The sequence below is a fragment of the Oncorhynchus kisutch genome, linkage group LG22 (genome assembly GCF_002021735.2).
Source record: "Oncorhynchus kisutch isolate 150728-3 linkage group LG22, Okis_V2, whole genome shotgun sequence".
NCBI lineage: Eukaryota > Metazoa > Chordata > Actinopteri > Salmoniformes > Salmonidae > Oncorhynchus > Oncorhynchus kisutch.
Window position 1 is genome coordinate 30,523,072 of NC_034195.2, and position 20,140 is coordinate 30,543,211.

At 40.9% G+C, this 20,140-nt stretch overlaps 1 long non-coding RNA gene across 1 annotated transcript; it reads left to right on the forward strand.

Annotated features, from left to right (window-relative positions):
• The first annotated feature begins 3,556 nt into the window (after window positions 1–3,556).
• LOC116356375 (uncharacterized) lies at window positions 3,557–9,524 on the forward strand. Its single transcript, XR_004204892.1, has 2 exons — window positions 3,557–3,770; window positions 9,200–9,524. It is a non-coding gene; the product is annotated as an uncharacterized LOC116356375 (long non-coding RNA).
• Window positions 9,525–20,140: the final 10,616 nt, after the last annotated feature.

Below are 20,140 nucleotides of genomic sequence, written 5' to 3' on the forward strand. Positions count from 1 at the left end.
TCAAACAAAGAGGCATTGAGTTTGAAGGTAGGCCTTGAAATACATCCACAGGTACACCTCCAATTGACTCAAATGATTTAAATTAGCATATCAGAAGCTCCTGAAGCCATGACAAGATTTTGGGGAATTTTCCAAGCTGTTTAAAGCCAAAGTCAACGTAGTGTATGTAAACTGCTGACCCACTGGAATTGTGATACAGTGAAATAATAATTGAAATAATCTGCCTGTAAACAATTGTTGGAAAATGACTTGTGCCATGCACAAAGTAGATGTCGTTACCAACTTGCCAAAACTATAGTTGGTTAACAAGAAATTTGTGGAGTGGTTGAAAAAGTAGTTTTAATGACTCCAACCTAAGTGTATGTAAACTTCCCGACTTCAACTGTACATATGACATGAGTAATGTAGGATATGTAAACATTTTTAAGTGGTGTTATTTAAAGTGACTAGTGATGCCTCTATGTAAACATTATTGAATGGACTAGTGATACCTTTATTAAGTTCATTTATTAAAGTGGCCAGAGATTTGAGTCTGTATGTTGACAGCAGCCTCTCTATGTTAGTGACGGCTGTTTAACAGTCTGATGGCCTTGAGATAGAAGCTGTTTTTTGGTCTCTCTGTACCAGCTTTGATGCACCTGTATTGACCTGATAGCGGGGTGAACAGGTGGTGGCTCGGGTGGTTGTTGTCCTTGATTATCTTTTTAGCCTTCCTGTGACAATTGGTGCTGTAGGTGTCCTGGAGGGCAGGTAGTTTGACCCCTGTGATGCGTTGGGCATAAAGCACTACCCTTGCGGTTGAGGGTGGTGCAATTTCCCTGCCAGGGGGTGATACCGCCCGACAGGATGCTCTCGATTGTGCATCTGTAAAATACTGTGAGTGTTTTAGATGACAAGCCACATTTCTTCAGCCTCCTGAGGTTGAAGAGGCACTGTTGCGCCTTTTTTGTTACGCTGTCTGTGTGGGTGGACCATTTCAACAACAAAAGCAGGAAGTACCAGTGACTCATTCAATAATGAAATTGTCAGATGACGCAGATGCTACGATACAGGACTGCTTTGCTAGCAAAGACTGGAATATGTTCCGGGATTCATCCAATGGCATTGAGGACTATTCCACCTCAGTCACACATCAAGTGTCTTATATTAGCTGAAAGTTTAAATTCTTGTTAATATAACTGCACTGTCCAATTTACAGTAGCTATTACTGCGAAGAAATGCCTTGCAATTGTTTGAGGAGAGCTCTTAACAACAAAACACTTTTTTCACCGCGATAGGTTTGGTAAATTCGCCTCTGAAGGTGAAATGTGTACTTATATTCTGAAATCTTGCTCTGATTTGTCATACATAGGGTCCCAGAGATAACATGGAGTGTCATTTTGTTAGATAAAATAATTTTTCATATCCTAAAAATGTCCATATAGCATGCACAATCAATTTTGTATTTCCACTCGTTCAATTTGCAATGAAAGGAATCTGTGAAAATCTAACCCTACATGTTGTTTCAACCAGTCAAATCACGTTTGTATTTATTTCTCAGAGAACCTGGAACATAACCAGACTTTACCATATCATTACGGGTGTAGTATATCCTATAGGACACCAAATTTGGTCAGAGAGCGACGCCTTCATGGCACACCGATTCACTTGATTGATTGTGACTTTGTCAAATAAGCACCAATCGGGGTCAAACAAAGCTAGCTAGATAACCAATGAGCTGGGCTTTACGGGAAACTCCGTATCTGTCGCAAAATGTTGCTGCTAACCTTGTGCGACAGCAAGCCTCTTGCTTTTGGAAAAAATTATAAGAATATGGAGAGCTATGAAGTTATGAAAACTGGTTGTTTAGCAAATGTTTAACTTATAATATGGCTACTAATACTGGAGAAGCTATATCAAGTCAAAGTATAAAGATTTGACAATATTCTTGCAGAAAAATGTAATGTGAATATAAATGTCTCCTTCACGATTTGCCCAAATGTACCTGGCTGACTTCCCACTAAATGTCATGTAGTTTTCTCATACTTCAAGTTATGAAACTTTGCACATCCACTGCTTCCATCTTGTGGACACCATCGGAATTACAACCAGAGTGATGGCTAAATTTGGGACCTTTCTGTTGCATTTCAAATATGGTGGTAGAAAATTGTGTTTTTTTTCTTCGTATTTTCTTCTACCAGATCTATTGTGTTATATTGTCCTACATTAAATTTACATTTCCATAAACTTCAAAGTGTTTCCTTTCAAATGGTACCAAGAATATGCATATTTTTGCTTCAGGGCCTGAGCTACAGGCAGTTAGATTTGGGTAAGTCATTTTAGGCGGAAATTGAAAAAGAGGGGGCTATCCCTAAGAAGTGTTAAGTGCTTGACCTCAGCTGAATCTGTTTATGAATGGTGTGGTTGTTGAACAAGTTGAAGAGACTAAATTACTTGGCGTTACCTTAGATTGTAAACTGTCATGGTCAAAACATATAGATTCAATGGTTGCAAAGTTGGGGAGAGGTCTAGTCGTAATAAAGAGAGCAAGTTCTGCAGGCTCTAGTTTTGTCTAATCTTGATTATTGTCCAGTCGTGTGGTCCAGTGCTGCAAGGAAAGACCTAGTTAAGCTGCAACTGGCCCAGAACAGCTGTGTATTGCTCTTAATTGTAATCAGAGGGCTGATATATATACTATGCATGCCAGTCTCTCTTGGCTAAGAGTTGAGGAGAGACTGACTGCAACACTTCTTCTTTTTATAAGAAACAATGTGTTGAAAATCCCAAATTGTTTGCATAGTCAAATTACACACAGCTCTGACACACACACTTATCCCACCAGACATTCCACCTGGGGTCTTTTCATAGTGTAACGGCCATTGTTGGTGGTGGAAGAAGAGGAGGACCAATGCGCAGCGTTGTAAGTGTCCATATTGATTTAATAGAACAATCGAACACTGGCACAAAACAATTAAGCAACAACGAACGAAACGAAACAGTCCTGTATGGTGAATACACAAAACAGGGACTACGATTGACAGCTACCTCTGATTGAGAACCATACCAGGCCAAACGCAGAAATCCCAAATCATAGAAAAAAGAACATAGACTGCCCACCCCAACTCACTTCCTGACCATACTAAAACAAAGAAAAAAACAAAGGAACTAAGGTCAGAATGTGACACATAGTCCCCAAATCCAGAATAAATTCAAGAAAACGTACAGTATTATATAGACCCCTTATTGCATGGAACTTCCTTCCATCTCATATTGCTCAAATAAACAGCAAACCTGGTTTAAAAAAAACTGATAAAGCAACACCTCATGGCACAACGCCTCTCACCTATTTGACCTAGATAGTTTGTGTCTATACTGTGCAAAGAAGGGGGTCGAGTGATAAATGGCAGATATGTGAGAGCAGAACTAATAAACGGGCTCTGCCCGATCACTAAAATGGCCACCCCTGTCAGAACTACAGATCACAAAATGGCTGACCGCCAAAACTACAAGTCCCAGAAGCAAGGGGAACCATCAGAAGGTGGAGCCGACCCACAGATAAAGGGTCAAGAAAAACCAGGAAGAGGGAGAGAGAGTGCTGGAAGGATCTATGAACAATAGAGAAAGATACAATAGAGATTGGGGGATTTAACGTGTATGAGCTGGAATGTTTTGGACTAACCTGTTGGCATTTGGACCTGGACCTACTGAGAACCCAATTCGTGTACCGAACCCTGCTATCGTTGACCTCGCCTACGGCCTGGGTGGACCAGGATGGAGAAACAAACACACAGGTACTGTCCTGTTTGAAATAACTCTCATTCTTGGTTGATTTGGTGACAGTTTACCACTTAATTTGTGACAAACGCTCCTAACCTTGAAGAGGTTTGCCACAATACATTGATATGTAGGCTACGTGTGCCTTTTTAAAAATGTATGTAGTTCTGTCCTTGAGCTGTTCTTGTCTAATGATGTTCTGTATTATGTCATTCTGTATTATGTTTCATGTGGACCCCAGGAAGAGTAGCTGCTGCTTTTGCAACAACTAATGGGGATCCTAATAAAATACCAAATACCAATAGGTGCCCTTCTTTGTGAACCATAGGAAAACCTACCTGGTCTTTGTGGTTGAATCTGTGCTTTAAATTCACTGCTCGACTTAGGGACCTTACAGATATGGTGTACAGAGATGTGGGGTACAGAGATTGGGTAATCATTTTGAAAGCACGTTTAATGCTATTATTTCAGTTAAGTCCATGCAACTTATTATGTGACTTGTTAAGCACATTTTTATTCACAAATTTATTTTGGCTTGCCATAAAGGTTTGAATACTTATTGACTTCAACTTTTAATTTATAAACATTTATAAAACCCAAATTCCATTCTGACATGGGGTATTCAGTGTAGATCAGTGACACAAAATCGCAATATAATCCATTTTAAATTCAAGTTGTAACACAACAAAATGTGGAAAAAGTCAAGGGCTGTGAGTACTTTCTGAAAGCACTGTAGATGCATGTTCCTGGTGTGAGCCTGCTGGGAGTAGAAGAGAGAAACAGAGGAAAAGAGAGAGAAACAGACTCGATCCCCCCGGGAGTCCAATGTGTGAAGGAGAGAGGGAGAAGTTGATGATGAGGCTCTTAACGATAATTACTAATTGCTAATTAGTAGGAGCTCCAAGTTAACAGGAACTGCAGGAGGAGGAGTTAGACGTGATGGAAAAATCTGAAATTGTAACCCATTCTCTACCCGTTCCGCGACTTGGCTTGTTAATGGTAGAGATGGCTACCCAGCAAACCGGGAACATCCTCAGAACATTAACTACAATGTAATATTTATTTGGGTTCGCAGAATGTTTCATTAGGTTGTGGGAACAGACTGCTAAGAATATTGTGGGGACCTCACAAAAGATATGTTCCCAAAACACAAAAAACTGTATCGTTGTGCTGACACTCAGAAAATTGTATATTTAAGTTTGACTTAATATTACCACAACATTCTAAGCATGCAAATGTGTAGCTCCTCAACCCATAACAGTCTAAGCCCTGTCTAAGCCAGGGGAAGGTCATACCAAGGATCATTTAGCTATTTTAAGACCCCTTGAAATCAAATAAAAAAATATATAAAACAATTATTTTATGAGAAATGTAAATTGGCCTTACTGCTATTAGGCCATACAAACGCATTGAATAACAGATTCATTACACAGAACAATAGATATCCCCCCCCCCAAAAAAATGGTGGTTTGTTTTGAAGTGCCTGGCCTATATCTGAGAGATATGAGAAAGATCAGGAAACATTTCTAATTCTTTTTGTTTATTTTTACACCTAACCCCTTGTTTTTAGCACTAAACAGTATCCATATGTACTGTACTTCCATTCCTTTTTTTCTGAGGCCCGTGGGCGTCCTAGAGCAAAACAAAGGGGTTATATTGTTTCCCACAGAGGGGTCATGTTAGTGTGTAGCCCAAACTGTTCGGACGCTACAGACAGAAGTTGGCAGATCGGCTGTATCGACTTCAGACGAGTCCCAAGATGCTGGTGGGCATCATAGAGCAAAACAGAGAATGCCATTGTATTTGTGAGAGTAAAAAAAATCATATTAAAACATACAATCGACCTGCAGTGAAGCCGCTCAACATTTACATTACATTCAGTCATCTAGCAGACTCCCATTCAGAGCCACCCACAGGAGCAACCAGGGTCAAGCGCCCCGCCCAAGGGCACATCAACAGATCTCCCACCAACTCAAATCGGGGGCCCGAACCAGCGACCTATTGGCCACTGGCCCAAGCTCCTAACCGCTAGGCCACTCATCATCCAAGATCCACCACAGTTCCCCGAGAGCTGCCCCTCCAACCAAAAAACCTCTCCCTCCACTCCACTCCACTCCCCACCCCCAACCCCCCCCCCCCCTCCCAAGCCACCGTCCCCCAAGCATCTAACAAAATAAACAAAAGAGCAACTAAACTAAACATTGCAGTTTCCAACCCCACATGTGCAGATTGTCAAAAATAGTTATTTTTGTATGATAAAATTCTGTTCAAATTCTGTTCAAATGTCCTATGAATGAAATTATGTGCAGATTGTCAACATATGATATGAATTTTTAAAAAAAAATGGTTTGCTTCTATGATTAAATTACATTCAAATGAAAATATCCATTAAAACTGAAGAGAAATATAATGGGAATGTGTTCCAATCTGCTTTCTTATGCTTTAAGGAGCTACACATTTGCATGTTGAATGTTGTGGTAATATTAGGTCAAACTTAAACATGTTCTAAATGTTCTTGACATGTTCTGAGGATCTCCAATACGAGGTAAAATGCATATTGCGTGAACATCAGTGGAATATTATGTTAAACCTAAAATAAATATACTATGTATGTCATAAAAACGGACTTATTTTGAAATTGTGGAACATTAACAACACGATAATTGAGAAATTCAATAAGCATTTTTCTATGGCTGGCCATGCTTTCCACCTGGCTACCCCTACCCCGGGCCATCAGCACAGCACCAACCGCAGCAACTGGCCCAAGCCCACCCACTGCTTCTCCTTCACCCAAATCCAGATACAAATCAGCTGGGCTAGACAATCTGGACCCTCTCTTTCTAAAATTATACGCCACGATTGTTACAACCGCGATTACTAGCCTGTTCAACCTCTCTTTTGTATCGTCTGAGATACCTAAAGATTGGAAAGCTGCCATGGTCATCTCCCTCTTCAAAGGGGGAGACACTCTAAACTGTTATAGACCTATATCCATCCTGCCCTGCCTTTCTAAAGTCTTCGAAAGCCAAGTGAACAAACAGATCACCGACCATTTCAAATCCCACCGTACCTTCTCCGCTATGCAATCTGGTTTCCGAGCTGGTCATGGGTGCAACTCAGCCACGCTCAATGTCCTAAACTATATCATAACCGCAATCGATAAAAGACAGTACTGTGCAGCCGTCTTCTTCGACCTGGTCAAGGCTTTCGACTCTGTCAATCCCCGCATTCTTATCAGCAGACTCAACAGCCTTGGTTTCTCAAATGACTGCCTCGCCTGGTTCACCAACTACTTCTCCGATTTCAGTGTCAAATCGGAGGGCCTGTTGTCCGTACCTCTGGCAGTCTCTATGGGGGTGCAACAGAGTTAAATTCTCAGGCCGACTCTTTTCTCTTTCTAATCAATGATGTTGCTCTTGCTGCTGGTGATTCTCTGATCCACCTCTACACAGATGACACCATTCTGTATACTTCTGGCCCTTCTTTGGACACTGTGTTAACAAACCTCCAAACGAGCTTCAACGCCATACAACACTCCTTCCGTGGTCTCCAACTGCTCTTACATGCACGGTAAACCAAATGCATGCTCTTCAACCGATTGCTGCCCGCTTGACTAGCATCACTACTCTGAACGGTTCTGACTTAGAATATGTGGACAACTACAAATACCTAGGTGTCTGGATAGACTGTAAACTCTCCTTCCAGACTCACATTAAGCATCTCCAATCCAAAATTCAATCTAGAATCAGCTTCCTATTTCGCAACAAAGCCTCCTTCACTCATGCTGCTAAACATACCCCCGTAAAACGAACTATCCTACCAATCCTTGACTTTGGCAATGTCATTTACAAAATAGCCTCCAACACTCTACTCCGCAAACTGGATGTAGTCTATCACAGTGCCATCTGCTTTGTCACCAAAGCCCCATATACTACCCACCACTGCGAACTGTATGCTCTCGTTGGCTGGCCCTCACTTCATATATGTCTCCAAACCCACTGGCTCCAGGTCATCTATAAGTCTTTGCTAGGTAAAGCCCCGCCTTATCTCAGCTCACTGGTCACCATAACAACACCCACCCATAACACACGCTCCAGCAGGTGTATTTCACTGGTCATCCTCAAAGCCAACTCCTCCTTTGGCCGCCTTTACTTCCAGTTCTCTGCTGCCAATGATTGGAACGAAATGCAAAAATCACTGAAGCTGGAGACTTATATCTCCCTCACTAACTTTAAGCATCGGCAGTCAAGGCAGCTTACCGAGCACTGCACCTGTACACAGCCCATCTGTAAATAGCCCACCCAACTACCTCATCCCCATATTTATTTTTGCTCTTTTGCACCCCAGTATCTTCACTTCAACATCATCATCTGCACATCTATCACTCCAGTGTTAATACTAAAGTGTAATTATTTCACCAGTATAGCCTATTTATTGCCTTCCCTCCCTAATCTTACTACATTTTCACACACTGTATATAGATATTTCTATTGTGTTATTGACTGTACGTTTGTTTATCCCATGTGTAACTCTGTGTTTTGTGTCGCTTTGCTTTATCTTGGCCAGGTCGCAGTTGTAAATGAGAACTTGTTCTCAACTGGCCTTCCTGGTTAAATAAATCAAATTTAAATTTAAAAGTGTGAATATTCTGTGCAACCTATGTGAATATGAACATCCCAGACAGCTCCCATAACTTAGTTAAATGTTCTGGGAACCTTTGAAGAACTTAGACCAGGTGTTCTGTCAACATTATTCCATCATTTTAGGAATGTCCTGTGCAACCTAACTTAAAACATTGTATGAATTTTAGTATAACTGAGCATATTTTGTGTTTTGGGAAGTTATCTCTTGTAATGTACCCACAATGTTCTCATAACCTAATTGTTCTGAGAACCTTTAAATAACTTAGTAAGGCTGTTCAGTCAGCATTCTTGCAATATCATAGGAATATTTTATGCACCCTGATACAAACATTATCTGAATGTCAGCACAACTGGACAGTTTGTGTTTTGTCATATCCCCACAATGTTCCCACAACCTAATGAAACATCCGGTGAACCATTAAAGGAAAGACAATGTGGTCTAGGACTGTTATTGCAGCACCAGGTTAATGTTTGTTACACCCTAAAAGAAACAGTTTTGGGAACTTTTTGTAATGTCCCCACAATGTTCTCACCAGACTGTTGCCACAACCTAATGAAACATCCTGGGAACTTTTTAAAGATAAAACACTTTGAGGGCTGAGGGATACTTTCTGAAAATTCATTATAAATTGATTGTTCAACATTGATCAACTATCCACTACTTCAGTGATAGTACAACATTCCTGAACATGTATATTTCCTCTCATAGTGCCTCCCAACCCTATAAGCTCTGAGAACAGCTTGACTTTATTATGTATCCGATCTATTTTCTCCAACATACATTGATTCTGTGCTTCTGCTAGGTCGGTGGCTCCAGAAGGGCTCCAGCACAGGGGAGCATCTCCTGCCGTGAATCCCAGCAGAGGGCCACTTCACTGGGCTGGGGGAGCAGCTGGGTGACATGCTGGTTCTCCACTCTTTCATCTCCTAGGGGGACGGCAGACTGTTTGCATGTGTGTGTGCGTGCACCCATGCATGCGGATGTGCAGGCGTGTGTATTAGGTTGGAATGGCAGGAACACGGTTAGCAACATTTACAGAGATTTACCACCCAAAATCACTCCCTTTTCCCGAGACAAATAACTTTGAGAAAACGGTAAATAAAAATAAATGGAACTGTTAAACTATATGCAAAGTCTAAATCTTCTCTCTGTATAATCAATCATCAATGCTTGTGTTGGGGACAGACAGCCCATCTCAGTATGGAGTGCCTTTTACAATGAATGTAGTCCTATATTTTTTGTGACAGGTAAGCCTACATTTTTTTAAATATTTTTATTTATTTCAGCTTTATTTAACCAGGTAGGCCAGTTGAGAACAAGTTCTCATTTACAACTGCGATCTGGCCAAGACAAAGCGAAGAAGTGCGACAAAAACAACACAGAGTTACACATGGGATAAACAAACGTACAGTCAAGCTGCTCTGACAGCTGACTCTTAAAGTTAGTGAGGGAGATATAAGTCTCCAAATTCAGCGATTTTTGCCATTCATTCCAGTTATTGGCAGCAGAGAACTGAAAGGAAAGGTGGCCAAAGGAGGAGTTGGCTTTGGGGATGACCAGTGAAATATACCTGCTGGAGTGCATGCTACGGGTGGGTGTTGCTATGGTGACCAGTGAGCTGAGATAAGGTGGAGCTTTACCTAGCAAAGACTTATAGATGACCTGTAGCCAGTGGGTGTGGCGATGAATATGTAGTGAGGACCAGCCTATGAGAGCATACAGGTCGCAGTGGTGGGTAGTAAATGGGGCTTTGGTGACAAAATGGGTGGCACTGTGATAGACTGCATCCAATTTGCTGAGTAGAGTGTTGGAGGCTATTTTGTAAATGACATCACCGAAGTCAAGGATTGGTCGGATAGTCAGTTTTACAAGAGTATGTTTAGCAACACTAGTGAAGGAGGCTTTGTTGCAAAATAGGAAGCAGATTCTAGATTTAATTTTGGATTGGAGATGCTTAATGTGAGTCTGGAAGGAGAGTTTACAGTCTAGCCAGACACTTAGAATATGTGGGCAACTACAAATACCTAAGTCGGAACCATCCAGAGTAGTGATGCTAGTCGGGCGGGCGGGTGCGGGTAGCGATCGGTTGAAGAGCATGCATTTCGTTTCACCAGCATTTAAGAGCAGTTGGAAGCCACTGAAGGAGTTTTGTATGGCGTTGAAGCTCATTTGGAGGTTTGTTAACACAGTGTCCAAAGAAGGGCCAGATGAACACAGAATGGTATCGTCTGCGTAGAGGTGGATCAAAGAATTCCCCCGCAGCAAGAGCGACATCATTTATATATATATATATATATATATGTATGTATATGTATATGTGTATATGTATGTATGTATGTATGTATGTATGAGAAAAGAGTCTGCCTGAGAATTGAACCCTGTGGCACCCTCATAAAGACTGCCAGAGGTACGGACAACAGGCCCTCCGATTTAACACACGGACTCTATCTGAGAAGTAGTTAGTGAACCAGGCGAGGCAGTCATTTGAGAAACCAAGGCTGTTGAGTCTGCCGATAAGAATATGGTGATTGACAGAGTTGAAAGCCTTGTCCAGGTCGATGAAGAAGGCTGCACAATACTGTCTTTTATTGATGGCGGTTATGATATCGTTCTGGACATTGAGCGTGGCTGAGGTGCACCAGTGACCAGCTCGGAAACCAGATTGCATAGCGGAGAAGGTACGGTGGGATTTGAAATGGTCGGTGATCTGTTTGTTCACTTGGGTTTCAGAGACTTTAGAAAGGCAGGGCAGGATGGATATGCAGTTGAAGTTGGAAGTTTACTTACACCTTAGCCAAATACATTTTAAACTCAGTTTTTCACAATTCCTGACATTTAATTCCAGGAAATATTCCCTGTCTTAGGTCAGTTAGGATCACCACTTTATTTTAAGAATGTGAAATGTCAGAATAATAGAGAGAATAATTTATTTTGGCTTTTAATTCTTTCAACACATTCCCAGTGGGTCAGAAGTGTACATACACTCAATTAGTATTTGGTAGCATTGCCTTTAAATTGTTTAACTTGGGTTAAACATTTTGGGTAGCCTTCCACAAGATTCCCACAATAAGTTGGGTGAATTTTGGCCCATTCCTCCTGACAGAGCTGATGTAACTGAATCAGGTTTGTAGGCCTCCTTGCTCGCACATGCTTTTTCAGTTCTGTCACTCTATCCATTCTATTCTAAACAGTTTGAGCCCCCCATTTATCTTCATAGTTAATACTGTTAGGTGACTGATGTCCTGCTGATCGAGTTTGAATAACAGACTGGAAGCTTCAAAGGCAGGGTGGTGTTGGAATCATTGTTCTTCCTCTGTCAATGGTTTCAATGGTTACCTGCAAGGAAACATGTGCCATCGTCAGTGCTTTGCACAAAAAGGGCTTCATAGGCTAGGATATTGCTGACAGTAAGATTGCACCTAAATCAACCATTTATTGGATCATCAAGAACTTCAAGGAGAGCGGTTAAATTGTTGTGAAGAAGGCTTCAGGGAGCTGAAGAAAGTCCAGCAAGCGCCAGGACCATCTCCTAAAATTGATTCAGCTGCGGGATCGGAGCACCACTACTACAGAGCTTGCTCAGGAATGGCAGCAGGCAGGTGTGAGTGCATCTGCACGCACAGTGAGGCGAAGACTTTTGGAGTATGGCCTGGTGTCAAGAAGGGCAGCAAAGAAGCCACTTCTCTCCAGGAAAAACATCAGGGACAGACTGAAATTCTTCGAAAGGTACAGGTATTGGACTGCTGAGGACTGGGGTAAAGTCATTTTCTCTGATGAATCCCCTTTCCGATTGTTTGGGGCTTCTGGGAAAAAAGCTTGTCCGGAGAAGACAAGGTGAGTGCTACCATCAGTCCTGTGTCATGCCAACAGTAAAGCATCCTGAGACCATTTATGTGTGGGGTTGCTTCTCAGCCAAGGGAGTGGGATCACTCACAATTTTGCCTAAGAACACAGCCATGAATAAAGAATGGTACCAACACATCCTCCGAGAGCAACTTCTCCCAATCATCCAGGAACAGTTTGGTGACAAATAATGCCTTTTCCAGCATGATGGAGCACCTTGACATAAGGCAAAAGGGATAACTAAGTGGCTCGGGGAACAAAACATCAATATTTTGGGTCCATGGACAGGAAACTCCCCAGACCTTAGTCCCATGGAGAACATGTGGTCAATCCTCAAGAGGCGGGTGGACAAACAAAAACCCACAAATTCTGACAAACTCCAAGCATTAATTATGCAAGAATGGGCCCAATCAGTCAGGATGTGGCCCAGAAGTTAATTGACAGCATGCCAAGGCGGATTGCAGAGGTCTTGAAAAAGAAGAAATTCGACACTGCAAATATTGACTCTTTGCATCAACTTTATGTAATTGTCAATAAAAGCCTTTGACACTTATGAAATGCTTGTAATTATACTTCAGTATTCCATAGTAACATCTGACAAAAATATCTAAAGACACAGAAGTAGCTAACTTTGTGGAAATTAATCTTTGTGTCATTCTCAACTTTTGGCCACGACTGTATGTATTGGATAATGGAACAATAATTTGGCCTTTTTTGGGTTTGGGATTATAAAATGTATTTAATGTATGGCTCATCAGGCTCAGGGAGCATCAGGCTTGAATTTTAGATCAAAGCTCTAATCAATTCCAGATATTGGCCTATTTATATCCTTTTATGTGCTTTTGAATGACACTTGCGGTTTTGGTGGGAAATACCGGGTTGCCTGGGCGAAAAGTGATTTATTCTCCAGAATCAAGCATTTGTAAAATACCGGGAACATATTCAACCCTAGTGTGTATGTCATCTCCTAGGGGTGAATATGGGCCTGGCTGGCATGTGTGTTTGATTTGGTAGCTTGACCTTGTGACTGGAGGCTGTAAACACAGTATGTGGCTCTTAGTGTGTATTTGTGTTTACATAATGTGTGTATCTATTGTGTGCAGATTCATTTTATAGCACACAAGTGGCCAATAGCTAACCCAGTATCTGATGACTGTAAATCTCCTTTAGCTGTAGGTGACTGCTGCCTGAGGTTGAAGGGATGCATTAAGTGCCATTCCAACCACACACCTAAGCACATTACGAGAGTGTGAGGGCAGTAAGGAAACCGCCCAGGATGTAGTAGCTTTCTCTCTAGCTGAAAGGCATCTAGTCTCATGCTCTCCACTGAGTGCCCTGTTACTACTGTGAACTCTGCATTCCATTGTGTGGGTCTCTCCCTCAAGCACACAGCCCCAGATCCCAGGCCTGCTCTGATCTTATCCACAGTGAAGTGATGCCATTGTGTAATTATGTAATGCAGCTCCTGTCTCTGTGTTCTACACAGCTAGAGCACAGCAGGGGGATGCCCTTCAGATACTGAAATTAGATACTGTACTGACTGATTCACATTTCAGAGTATTTTCCTACTGGATTCACTCCTCCGGTAAGGTACTGATATCTCACTGTACTACAACCTCAACTGCTGCAGTGGCCATCCCTTAAGGATACATCTCACTGTACTGGCCTAAACACATAGATAATATGATAGTACCTCACAGAGTTCTTTCCTATGGGTTACACTCTTCTGATCTCACACACACACACACACACACACACAAGATAACTGTAACGGCTGTCTTGGGAAGAAGGTGAGGACCAATGCACAGTGTGGTACGTGTTCATCTTTTTAATAAAGAACACTGAATAACAAAACAACAAAGAAACAACCGGAACAGTTCTGTCTGGTGTAGACACACAAAGACTGGAAACAACCAGAACAGTTCTGTCTGGTGTAGACACACAAAGACTGGAAACAACCAGAACAGTTCTGTCTGGTGCAGACACACAAAGACTGGAAACAACCAGAACAGTTCTGTCTGGTGCAGACACACAAAGACTGGAAACAACCGGAACAGTTCTGTCTGGTGTAGACCCACAAAGACTGGAAACAACCAGAACAGTTCTGTCTGGTGCAGACACACAAAGACTGGAAACAACCGGAACAGTTCTGTCTGGTGGAGACACACAAAGACTGGAAACAACCACCCACAAAACACAATGGAAAACAGGCTACCTAAATATGGTTCTCAATCAGGGACAACGCTTGACAGCTGCCTCTGATTGAGAACCATACCAGGCCAAACACAGAAATGGCAAATCATAGACAAACTAACATAGACAACCCACCCAACTCACGCCCTGACCATACTAAGACAAAACAAAGGAACTAAGGTCAGAACGTGACAATAACAGCTCAGTTAGGTGTCAATAGCTGCCACACCAGATTGAAATTAATAATTTTTAAATTTGTCATTCAGCAGACGTTCTTATAAAGAGCAATTAGAGTTAAGTGCCTTGCTCTAGGGCACATCAACCAATATTTCACATAGTCGGCTTGGGGATTCAAACCAGCAACCTTCCTGTTACTGGCCCAAAACTCTTAAGCTCTTTACCTGCCAACCTAGAACTAATCATGAATATCTTTGACACCAGCTTTGATGCTCAGTGCAGGACTCTGTGTGTTTGCAAAGACAGTTTCTGCCCATCTGTATACTGCACTGACACATTTTCTTTTTCATCAGGAAAAAACTTTATATTGAAGGAGTGCCTTTGATTTGATGTCCTGCACATGCGCAGTTCGGCACAAGAAAACATTAGACCTGATGAAATGTTTAATCGCATGAGCTTAGATAGCCAACGTCGCCATGACATCGCCTACAAGTGTGATCAGGGATTTATATTTCTAATAAATGGTTCAATGTACAAGTGGTGTTTCCTTTCTGAAATTAGGTTTAGCAGAGAGAGGGAGGAGATGTGGCAGATTGAAAGTAGAGGAAGGGGCAAAGAGAGTTGTAGGGATGTGGGATGGATAAGGGGGAGAAGGAGATGAAGGGGGCGAGAAGGAGGGGAGAGAGAGATTGGTAGGTGATTAGTATGCTGGTGCAGTACCACTTCTCTCTGCATCTCTCTCAATTGAGGGCAGGAGGAGATGTGATATGACATGCAAGAAGCTGCTAATAGAGCCACAAACAACAATCATGCATGCGCACACACACACATTAGCGCCACTATTCATTCATACATCACTGCCACAGATATCTGGACGCATATAATACATTCAATTATATCATGTTTTAATCACATCATTTCAATGTCAAGTAAACGGTCAAATATACACCAGATTTCTCAGACTATTAAATCAACTGTTGATAATTGCTGCAAATAATTACATTACATGAATAAATGAACCAAGTGAAATGGCAGACCTACAGTATAAAACTCAAGTTCCCTTTATCGGCATGTGGAATTGTATAGGGGAGAAGAAAAGGAAATGAGAGGGATATAGGAGGATACTGTAGGGGAGGAGAAGGCATGAGAATAAGGACATTCTTCCCACAAGTCTTACAGGTAGAATAAACCTCTTCAGAAATGGCATGGCTCAAAATTTTATATTTATTCTTGGTAATACCAATTACCCCACCGAAGAGATTAGTTTAAACAAATATATTCGGTCATAAAATACGTTAATATGGGCAAATAAAACTCGTAAAACTTTCCTTTTTGTTCTATATCTTCCTAATTCTGATGGTGGTTTAAATGGTTTTAACCTTTCAGACATGGAATTGTATAAACTCGCCACCAAGGATTTTACTTGCAACATATAGTTAAATGCACTAAAGAGGAACAATGGGTACTTATTGAAAATGCATATGCTCATCCTCAGAATATTTTTGTGTCTATTTTCAAAAGATAAAGCTAAGAACATTAACAACTTCATAGTTAATAACACAATTTAATGGTATCTTTATTTAACTGGGCAAGTAGGTTGAGAACAAATGTTTATTTACAATAACGACCTACCAAAGAACAGTGGGTTAACTGCCTTGTTCAGGGGCAGAACGACAGATTTTTGTACCTTGTCAGCTCAGGGATTCAAACCAGCAACCTTTCAGTTACTGGCCTCGTGCTCTAACCACTAGGATACCTGCCGCCCCACTATAACAATATAGAAGAAGATCAAACATATTCTAAAAGAACCAATATCACTCCCTAAAAAAACTACCTTGGATAGCTTTTCAGAATTCACAGATACATTGGTTCACATGGAAAACCTAAAGGCATAAAAATCGGAAATGACTTGGCAATAGGAAATACATGTATTTTCATGACAGAATTAAAAAGCAACTTTGGACTGACAGATGTAGATATTTTCAAAAACACAGAAGTTTCATATCACAAAATGATGAAATATTTTGTATATAACAACTATGTTGGAGGACTCCTCTTTGAGTCAGAAAAGTATATTCATATGATAGGTACGATATAGAAAACTTTGCAGAGAGCATATCCAACTTACAATCTCTTAAAAAAAAATATAAACTGTTGGAACCAAGACTTAAAAAGAATTGATATTGGCACAAGATGGAGGGAACGTTGGAACATAACTAACAAAATTACAGTTTGTCACGACTTCCACCGAAAGTGGTTCCTGTCCTCTGCGGTCGGCGTCGCCGGCCTACTAGCCATCACCAATCTATTTTTCTTTTTCCGTTTGTTTTATCTTTGGTTCATTCACACCTGGTTTTCATTTGCTTTAATTTCTGTGTGTATATTTTCCCCTGTTTCCCGTTTAGGTTTGTGCGGGATTATTTTTATGTTGCTCTTGCCTATTAAAGGCGCTACTTTGACATCGCTGCTCTCCTGCGCTTGACTACGTTAGCTACCTCAGTACAAAGCCGCAACACAGTTAAAGAATATGTATGCTTAATCCAGTATAAACTAATGTATAGAATTTGTTACACGAGACAAAATTCACAAATTCTACAGCACAAAGGCAGTCATGTCTTAAGGTTAAAACGAACAATGACTCAATAATACATGCCTTCTGGGAATGTTGTAAAGTCCAAAAGTTTGCTGTCACAAGTATTTCAATGTAAATTTACTTTTAATCTGTCTGTCTGCATATTTCAAGAGATGGCATATGAGGGTGCAGTTAGATACCCGATGGGTTGTATGATACTTTCACACCAATCATCTTGGAAACAATGTATAGATAAAAACTGGAAATCGACCAATCCTCCATCGTTAACACAATCGACCAATCCTCCATCGTTAACACAATGGAAAGGTCAGATGCTTTATAATCTAAATGTTGAAAGTGAGTGGGCAACGGAGAGAAACAAAATGGTGCAGTTTGAGGCCATGTGGAAGAGAGTGGTGCGGGCGCTGGAGATGGGGGTGTGAGCAGGTGGGTCTGGGCAGGTGTGACGTTGTTGATGTTTGTGTAGGCTGTATGCTGTCGTTTGGCTTGTTTTGTTTGAAAAATAGATATGTTACAAAAAAAGATTTATGAAATGCCAGATCTAATTTATGTCTAGAATGCTTAACATTTCTATTCTATTCGTGCTCAGCATTCTTCTCCAAATGATTATAGATTGTGTGGTTGTGTGTTGGATTGTACTGACATAGACAGATGGATTGTATTTTAAAACATCAAGGTTGTTCAGTTACTGTTCAGCTTTCCAATATAATCTGTTACAGGTCAAAAAACGAGTACATTCATTCTAAGTTACACTCTCTCTCACACACACACACACACACTCTCTCTCTCACTCACTCACTCACTCACTCACACACATGTTAGTTTTACTATCCTTGTGGGATCCAAACTATTGATTTCCACTCCAAATGTTCCTTGTTTTACTATCCATGTGAGGACTTCTGGTCCCCACAAGGATAGTGAAGGGATATCGCCGAATAGTATGAGTATCAGCTAGTATGTCACCCTTGTAGAATGTTAGCACTGTAGAATATGGCCATCTATAGTCTTGTATAATCTACACCATTCGTGCCTTAATGTCCGGTACATGAATGTCATCGATGTCCTGTACATGCAAGTCCCTTGGAAGTACACCAGGCAATCCTATAGATCCAAAGAGGCCCTGTACACTGTAGTATGTGTTATACAAGTATTATGTTTGCAAGTCGTGTCTGTAGACACCACGTTCTTCTACAGCACTTAGTCTTCAGCTAAGTGAACAATCACTCTCCTGGGATGTAAGTGCACTTGATATGAACTCTGTTGTTAGCTGGGGGAATGTCAGTGTTAGAATGTCCCCTCTTTCGAAGACAAGGAACAGATGGTCAATGTATACATTGTAGACATTGGAGCCTATTGTGATTTATGCTTGTGTTCATGCACCAACCCACACGATGAAGAAGGGAGAGCCTTTTCTATAAATGCTATGTTCAGATGACTACTTCCACGACCGGTCGTTATTAAATATTCTAAACTTGATTAAAGTATTTTTGTCATTTTGTTCTCAGTTATATTCATACCATCCATTTGAGAGAACAGTTCACTAGTAAAAACCAAAACACACACATAATCTCTCTTTTTTTTCTTTCATTCTCTCTATCTGAGCTGTTGTATTACTATACAGTGCCTTCAGAAAATATTCGCACCCCTGGACTTTTTCCACATTTTGTTGTGTCACAGCCTGAAATTAAGATTTTGTGTCAATGGTCTACACACAATATCCCATAATGTTGAAGTGGAATGAATTTACAAATTAATGTCACACCCTGTCACACCCTGACCATAGAGAGCCCTTGGTTCAGAGCTTGACTAGGGGGGGGTGTTCTAGTTTTCCTATTTCTATGTTGGTGTGTTTGGAATGGTTCCCAATTAGAGGCAGCTGATTATCGTTGTCTCTAATTGGGGATCATATTTAAGTTCTCCATTGTTCCCACCTGGGTTGTGGGATATTGTTTGTCTTAGTGCTTGTTTTACCACGTAGTCATGTTTTGGTGCTTGTTTTGTTGAAGTTTCACTTTAATTAAATATGTGTAACTCAACACACACTGCGCCTTGGTCCGTCTCTTTCATCAACCGTGACAATTAATTGAAAAGCTGAAATGTCTTGACTCCTTAAGTAGTCAACATGATGCAGCCACCACCATGCTTGAACATAATGAAGAGTTGTACTCATTGTTGTATTGGCTTTGCCTCAAACATAACACTTTGTATTTATGACATAAAGTTAATATCTTTGACACATTTTTTTGCAGTATTGTGGAGTAACTACAAATGTGTTGAGCCATCCTCAGTTTTCACATATCATAGTCATTAAACTTTGTAACTGTTTTAAAATCATTGGCCTCATGGAGAAATCCCTGAACGATTTCCTTCCACCACCAACTGAGTTAGGAAGGACGATTGTATCTTTGTACACGACTGGGTGTATTGATAAACCATCCAAATCTTAATGAATAACTTCACCATGCTCATCTTCACGGCCCTTTTTTTTTACCCATCTACCAATCGGTGTCCTTCTTTGTGGGGCATTGGAAAACCTCCTTTGTCTTTGTGGTTGAATCTGTGCTTGAAATTCACTACTTGAATGAGGGCCCTTAAACAGATAATTGTATGTGTTGGGTATAGAGATGGGCACGTCATAAAAAAAAATGTTAACCACTCTTATTGCACACAGAGTGAGTCCATGAAACTTATGTGCAACTTTTACTTGTGAACTTATTTAGGCTTGCCATAACAAAGGGATTGAATACTTATTGACTCACCACTGAGCACCACATAATTTCAACCTGGATAATTGGGTTATATTTGGTTGAGATGTTGACCATTGAGATTACAACCTATATTCACACACTCAAAAAGATAGGCAGAAGTTACTTGATTTTCCAATGTGTTATCTTTTTTGGCCTTCAACCAACTAAAAACACAACCAAATCCCAATGG